Source organism: Papaver somniferum, chromosome 5 (genome assembly GCF_003573695.1).
Source record: "Papaver somniferum cultivar HN1 chromosome 5, ASM357369v1, whole genome shotgun sequence".
NCBI classification, from domain to species: domain Eukaryota; kingdom Viridiplantae; phylum Streptophyta; class Magnoliopsida; order Ranunculales; family Papaveraceae; genus Papaver; species Papaver somniferum.
Genome location: NC_039362.1, coordinates 191,269,798 through 191,276,392, shown reverse-complemented (window position 1 = coordinate 191,276,392; position 6,595 = coordinate 191,269,798). Strand labels below are relative to the sequence as shown.

Sequence of the window (6,595 nt, the reverse complement as noted above, 5' to 3'; positions counted from 1 at the left end):
TGTAGCGGCTTAATGCAGTGTGGTGTTCAATCTGGACTAGGTCCCGGGGTTTTTATGCATTTGCGGTTTCCTCATTAACAAAATTCTGGTGTCTGTGTTATTTCTATTCCGCATTATATTTTGTTATATAATTGAAATATCACAGGTTGTGTGCAAGATCAATCAATTAAAATATCCAACCTTTGGTTGTTGATTTAAATTGATTGACACTTGGGTATTGGTCTTTGGTGCCATCCAAGTTATCTCTCTTGTATTTGATAAAGACTCGCAGATTTTTATTTGCTTGAGTATAGATCAAATCAAGAGATCGAGATATTGTACTCTTTGATATACTTTACTCTAGATTGAGTCTGAATGTCTAGTTGATTCTCTAGAAAGTATATTAGAGTTAGTCCATACAGATTGCTAATCGAAATATTGGGTGGGGTTGTTATACGCCCATTTTCAATTGGTATCAGAGCAGGCAAACACGTTTAAGACCTCAAAAGTATGGCTTTGTAGCGATCTGACTCTATGCACATATGTGCTATCTCAATTAACGTACCACCAGTCTTCGATGGCTCAAACTACTTATGGTGGAAAATTGTTATACGATCTTTTCTTCAAGCGCGTGATTTTCAATCATGGGTATATGTAGTTAATGGCTATGATGCTCCCGTTGTGGCAATATGAAATGTTATTGTACCAAAGGATATTGGCGCATACAAGGCTGCTGAGATACTTGCTGCAAAGAAAAAAATCCATTTTTTTCTTATGAACCTTCCACCCCCTGTTCCATTTTCTTACCAAGACTAATCACGAATCAACATATCATCATGATTGCTTCCTCCTTTCAACAGAGCTAATGATTCGAAATTTTATAAATCAAATAACCCTCATATATGTCCTTGTATCTGTTGTTGCCGCAATCAGAAACCCTAACTCTCTGTAAATATCTGTAAAAACAGTAAAATCCTTCACGGCCGACCAACATCCCTTTTTGTTCATCAATAACTTCCAAAACCCAATCTTCTATTTTTGTCATCGCAATCAGAAACCCTAACTCTCTATTTCGAAAGGTATAAATCCTAATTTTCCCATTTAACAGTTATCAATGCTATCATTGATCAAATTATTCTCAGAATTTTATCTCTAATATATAATTTTAGATTGATATCACACTTCACTTCTGATGAATTTGTTTTGTTTTTTTACAGATTTTTTAAGAGGTTAAACAATCGAAGATGTGGTGAGAAAAAGGCCTTTTAGGTTTTTTTAATTTTGTTTCTTTTCAATAGATTTTGATATTTTTGGGATCTTTGTTCGTCTGCAGGACAGAGTATGATATAGGTGTGAATACTTTCTCACCTGAGGGGAGATTTTTTCTGGTTGAGTATGCGATTGAAGCTATTAAGGTAAACAACAAAACTAAAAAGACCTAATTTTTAGTTTCTAACTGAAAATTTTGTAACCTAATTTCTATGTTTTTGGTCATGATTGGTTTGGGTTTTTTCTTGTTTGTTTGTAGCTTGGGTCAACTGCAATTGAGAGCGTATCACTTCGCAGTTGCTGGTCTGTTCTTTGTTTCATAACTTTGTTTGCGTTTAATAATTACCCACAAATCTGATTATTCTCCATTTCCTTGTTCATAACTGTTTTAGTATGAACCATATTTAGTGTATTCTTGATATGTGCGGTTAGTATTGTTTTAAATGTGTTGTTGAGTATGCTAATGCTAGGTTCAAGTATATTTTCAGCATGTTATTACAATGTTTAGTATTCCAACATTTTGCACTTGCCGGACTCTTTTTTAATTATTAGATGCATGTATCAATCTGGTAAGAATGTGTGAGTACTGAGTAGTTATCAAATGCATTTGTTGGAGTTCCTATGTTTCTGCCATTTTTAGAAGGGATTCTCTACCTAAGTGCTTACGCATACTATTGCTTGAATGGATTGTGGAAAGTGTGTTGTCATTGTGGTGGTTAGTTTCCAAATCTTAGTAAATAGTAATCTGTAAGCGTTGCTTGCCAATGCCACTTGTATGGACTGATAGTAAACTTTGCTATATGGACTGAAAATTGTTGAGCAATAAGACATCTGATTTATGAAGTTGAGTTATTGGATACAGGATGCTAGATAAATAATATTGGGTAGTTCAGTAAATGGTTCTAATTTTTAGGTTGACTTGTGAACCCACAACACAAGCTTTATGTGCTCTTGCACTACAATTAGGTCAAGGCGAAGAAGAGTCCACGGTCAGTTCTCTCTTTACGTCATTCCTTATTTTTTTAGGTCCATGAATTAGTTCTGGTCTTGGCTGTTGTGGTTCTCAACAGTCTCTTCCTTTTGGTGTATCACTCTTCTCATTGTTGGTCATGGCGGAAACGGGAAGAGCCTGCAAGTTTTTAGCCTTTTTTTATATTCCTCATATATTTCTAGTATTGTATTTGTAATTTTTTTGTAAGGCCGATTATGAATTAGGATGGCCTGCCAAATTTTTATCTTGTATTAGCACACTCAGATTGGTGTTTATTTTAGACAACTTATAAACTGTAAGGCTATGTTTGCAGATATTACGCAGACCCGTCTGGCACATTTTGGAAGTATGATGCAAATGAAATTGGATCAGGTTCTGAGGGAGCAGACAGCTCTACAAGATCAATTCAACAAGATCTTCGGAACCAATAATTGGTGAAGTAGGGTTGCGGGTCTGTATCATTCTCTAACTCCCATGTTGCATTTTGTTGTGTTCTTAGATTTTCTATGCCAGTTCAACTATATTACTCAACTAAGCAATTGTCGTTGAATGTCTTGTCGCATCACATGATTATTATGAATAGCTAATTGTTCTTATAAGTAACCCCATTCAAAAAATTTTTTGACTTCTTTGTGTCCCAAAATTGGACTCCTCAACCTCCAAAATCCTTACCGTATTCTGCCAACTCTCTCATTGATAAATACCTATATTTTGTCTTGTTCCTGGTATTACATTCTCATTGGCTTATGCTTGTTACGATTAAATTATATTTATGTAGTTGAATTCAGGATTGGAGTTAAACTTTAGATAGAAAAGACCTTAGCTTCAGCCACGTACAAAAGGAAGGTTTAAGTTATGTGGATGCAATGGTATACTTAGGTTGCTTCTTATACTTTATGTTGAACATTTTTTGAAATTAATTGTTGAATTTTTTGAAGGTGGTGATGGAAAGAGAAATGCACTTGTTGCATACTTGTATTCTTTATTTACCCTTGCATCATGCAGTTTTCCCATATTTGCAAGAAATATATATTTATGGAATCTTTTCCATTAAATTTTTCTTTTACTTACTTCCATTTTTGTTGTTTAATTAGGTTCAAAGGTCTTGTAGATGGTGGCAGTACTTTACTACCTTCAGGACAAACATTTTCTTAGGGATGATCTACAATACACTGGGGATGGTCTTTGAATTTGCTTCAGTCGAGCTGCTAATGTAGGTTCGTTGTAGAGTTGTTGGTTCTATTTTCCTATGTTTTGTTAGTGTTGATGCATGGTGGTCTTCTTTTTGTGTGTGTTTATGACAGGGAAAAATAGACCCACTCATTTCTGTTGTTGGTTATTTTTCAGGTAGTTTAGATTTGAAGCAAGTAGAGAGACAAACACAGGTTTAAGAGGCGGCTTTAGTGAAGAAAGCTGAATTAGCATCCAAGAGAGTTGCATCTGCATATGTGTAACGAAAAGGAGGTAAAAACAATTACTTGTTCGTTCTCCTATTTTGAACCTTTTCTACAATTCTGTATGTAATTAATTGTCTTTGGTTCACTAACTTTCTTTATTGCAAATTCAGGGAGAAGTCCAAAACAGTTGGAAAGCGAAAAGTTTTGCAAGGGTATGAGCATACTGCTGTGGTCTCTTTGGCCTCATGTCATGCTTGGAATGTTTTTCCTTCATTTTTCACATTTCATCAGAACTTGGGTTAACTAACAGCTCAATGATTTATCTTTGTGCAGTCTGCAAAGTGATGCATACTATTGGTCTGGTCTTCATGACTGTACATCCTCTTGCTCAAATGTAGTTGTAGTACATAGTCAAATTCTGAGGTTGATGCTCAAACTGAGTTGGTAATTGACTGTGTTAAGCCTTGGATTGTAATCGTTGGAAATGCAGTTTTAGCTTAGGGATGATAATGAAAGATTATTTATGTCCCTTCTTCTTAAATATTGCTCTATTTAAGTGTTATACGCATGGGTAACAAACTAATCTTCCTAAATATGGGATTCATCTGGTGTATGGTTCTGCAGCATGCTGATCCAAACCAGTGGGATGTTGCAACATGTACAAATACAATGGAGTTTATGAAACCTATGGATATGTTTCAGCTTCTCAAGATCCTAACACGTATTCTTACCAAGGCTATGGTGGTCCTGGATAATCAACATCACCAACAACAGGTAAGATCTCGTTATTTCTCTCATTTTTCTGATTTTAAGTTTCAACATCTAATTTATCATGTAAACTATAGCCAAGTTGATAACTCTCTAACTTAATTTTTGTTTTTGCTTCTTCCAATGATCTGATTAGATAGCCAGAATTAATGTTAATTGGTTATTATAAAGTTAATTCTTCTTTGGATTACATACAGAATGTAGATAGTCTTTGTTGTAGTAAAATTGTTAGATTCAAACAGATTCGAATGACCCTCAGATAATGTTGTTTCAGTGTTGTAGAGGGAAAAAACCTTGTGTTGTAAAGGAGAAGATCTGTACCGTTAAGGACATTTCTCTCCAGAAAATGACTTTTAGACTTTGTTACTTCATATGGGAGAAGAGGTGAGCTTAAGTTAATGAGTGGCCATTGTTACTCCTCTCTTTCTGTTTTAGGCAGACAAGATCATATACTTATTAGTTTTTCATGGGATGTTTTCTTCTCTTTTGTCTTAATTTTAATTTTAGTGGGTTTGGTTTGCTTGAGACACACAACTGGTACTCATATATTTTATAATTGTGAATTATGATTTGGTTCGCAGGTGAACTATGACTTGTAGTCCCTAAGCAGTTGATGTGTTGAGGAAACCTAATGTTCTTATTACTTCAACAAAGGCTACTAGCACTGGAGGGGTATGAATAACTATCTCATGAGATATTGTCATCTTCAGTTAGTGAAGCATTTATTACTAAGTTTGAGAATTTACTCTGATTATTTGGTACTTATCTACTAGGTTCATAGATCTAGCCTTCCTCGCTTACATTTTCTTGTTAGATACCCTTGGACGGCATCTCATTCTTTCATATGGAGTGCAATTCGCCGTGGGATACTGATTCCTATGCATGAAGTTTCATATTTTTCTTAAAATTACTCTCATTATGATCTCGAAAATTTTGATATTTGCGATCCATTACCCTTCCTGCAACTCAAAGTAGTCTGAGGTTTATAATTTGGTCCAGGATCTGACAGGTCATGTTTTTTTTATTCTTTTATATTTGTGTAAAATTGAAGTACTATATAATGTATGGGAATACCATTTGGTGATCTTGGTTAACTATTGAAGTAGTCGGAAGGGATGGGAATCCTGAAAATCCTACCAGTTCTTTCTCACGTGTTCTATTTTAGGTTCAAAGGTCTTGTAGCTGATGGAAGTAGATTACTACCTTTGGGACAAGCAGTGAGGTAATACTATTTCCTTAACATCTCGATTTTTTCCTAATGGTAAATCTGTCTCAGTTCACCATTGTGATTAGGTTCATCTCAAATATTGCAGATAAGTTTTGTTGGAATCCAGTGTATGCTCAGGGTTGTGTTATACTTGACATATATGGGTCCAAAGCAAAGAACCAAACACATGTATTTGCTATTTGTGAGGCGGTTCCAAAGAAGAAAGTTGATTCAGCAGCTCAGTGTAAACTAGGGTACTCAGACTCGCACTTGTCTTTAAGAATCGTCTTTAAGAAACATGTGAATCTATCATCTAAGACTTGTATTGGTGCAAATTCAAGATTTTTTTTGTTTTTTTTTTCCTGATTTTGAAGCCAAGTGCAGGTTTGAAATTCTGCTATTTGAACCTGTATGAATTGTACAATGAATACTGGTTCTTGAATAAATGGCCATTTGAATTTATGAATCCAGGTTTCATTTCATTGTAATTTGAATTTCATTTTAGTCTTAGTCAGACTTGTTTCATCTTAGACATATTCAGTGCAGGCAAGTCAGCCAATTTGAATCTATTATTTTTTTTATATTAAATATATCTACGACTGACGAAGGTCAGCCTTAACACCTTGACCGTTAAAATCATTCGTTGATATAGGTTGTTCCGCGACCCGCATAGCCACGTCATAGATGAAAAAGACGCTCAAACATTGACCATTTCCGTGACCGTTAAAGTAAGTCATTTTAACTCGGATCTATGACTTGTCCCGGCGGTCGCGAAACTGCTATTTTCCACTAGTGTTCGAGGAGTATTATTCGAAACTTACTGAAATCATTAAGCCTTGTGTGTTATCTATCGACAACGTGGATGCAGATGGGAATTGTGGGTTATCAAGTTACGTCGGAACAAATAGGCCATATAAGTTTGGCAGACGATGAGAACTTAACCCAATGCCAATATTTTAGAAAGATGATAGCCTTGCCCCTACA

The 6,595-nt window shown here is 35.2% G+C and overlaps 1 long non-coding RNA gene across 6 annotated transcripts; it reads left to right on the top strand.

Moving 5' to 3' along the window:
• Nucleotides 1-703: 703 nt before the first annotated feature.
• LOC113284085 lies at nt 704-6,073 on the top strand. 6 transcript variants are annotated; one of them, XR_003327908.1, is made up of 13 exons: nt 704-1,058; nt 1,197-1,228; nt 1,313-1,394; nt 1,508-1,551; nt 2,553-2,690; nt 3,334-3,452; nt 3,587-3,703; nt 3,807-3,848; nt 3,970-4,080; nt 4,261-4,410; nt 4,986-5,076; nt 5,578-5,626; nt 5,718-6,073. It is a non-coding gene; the product is annotated as an uncharacterized LOC113284085 (long non-coding RNA). The 6 variants fall into 6 exon arrangements; XR_003327906.1 differs by having other exon boundaries at nt 5,570-5,626; XR_003327910.1 differs by having other exon boundaries at nt 1,318-1,394; nt 4,986-5,626.
• The last annotated feature ends 522 nt before the right edge of the window (nt 6,074-6,595 follow it).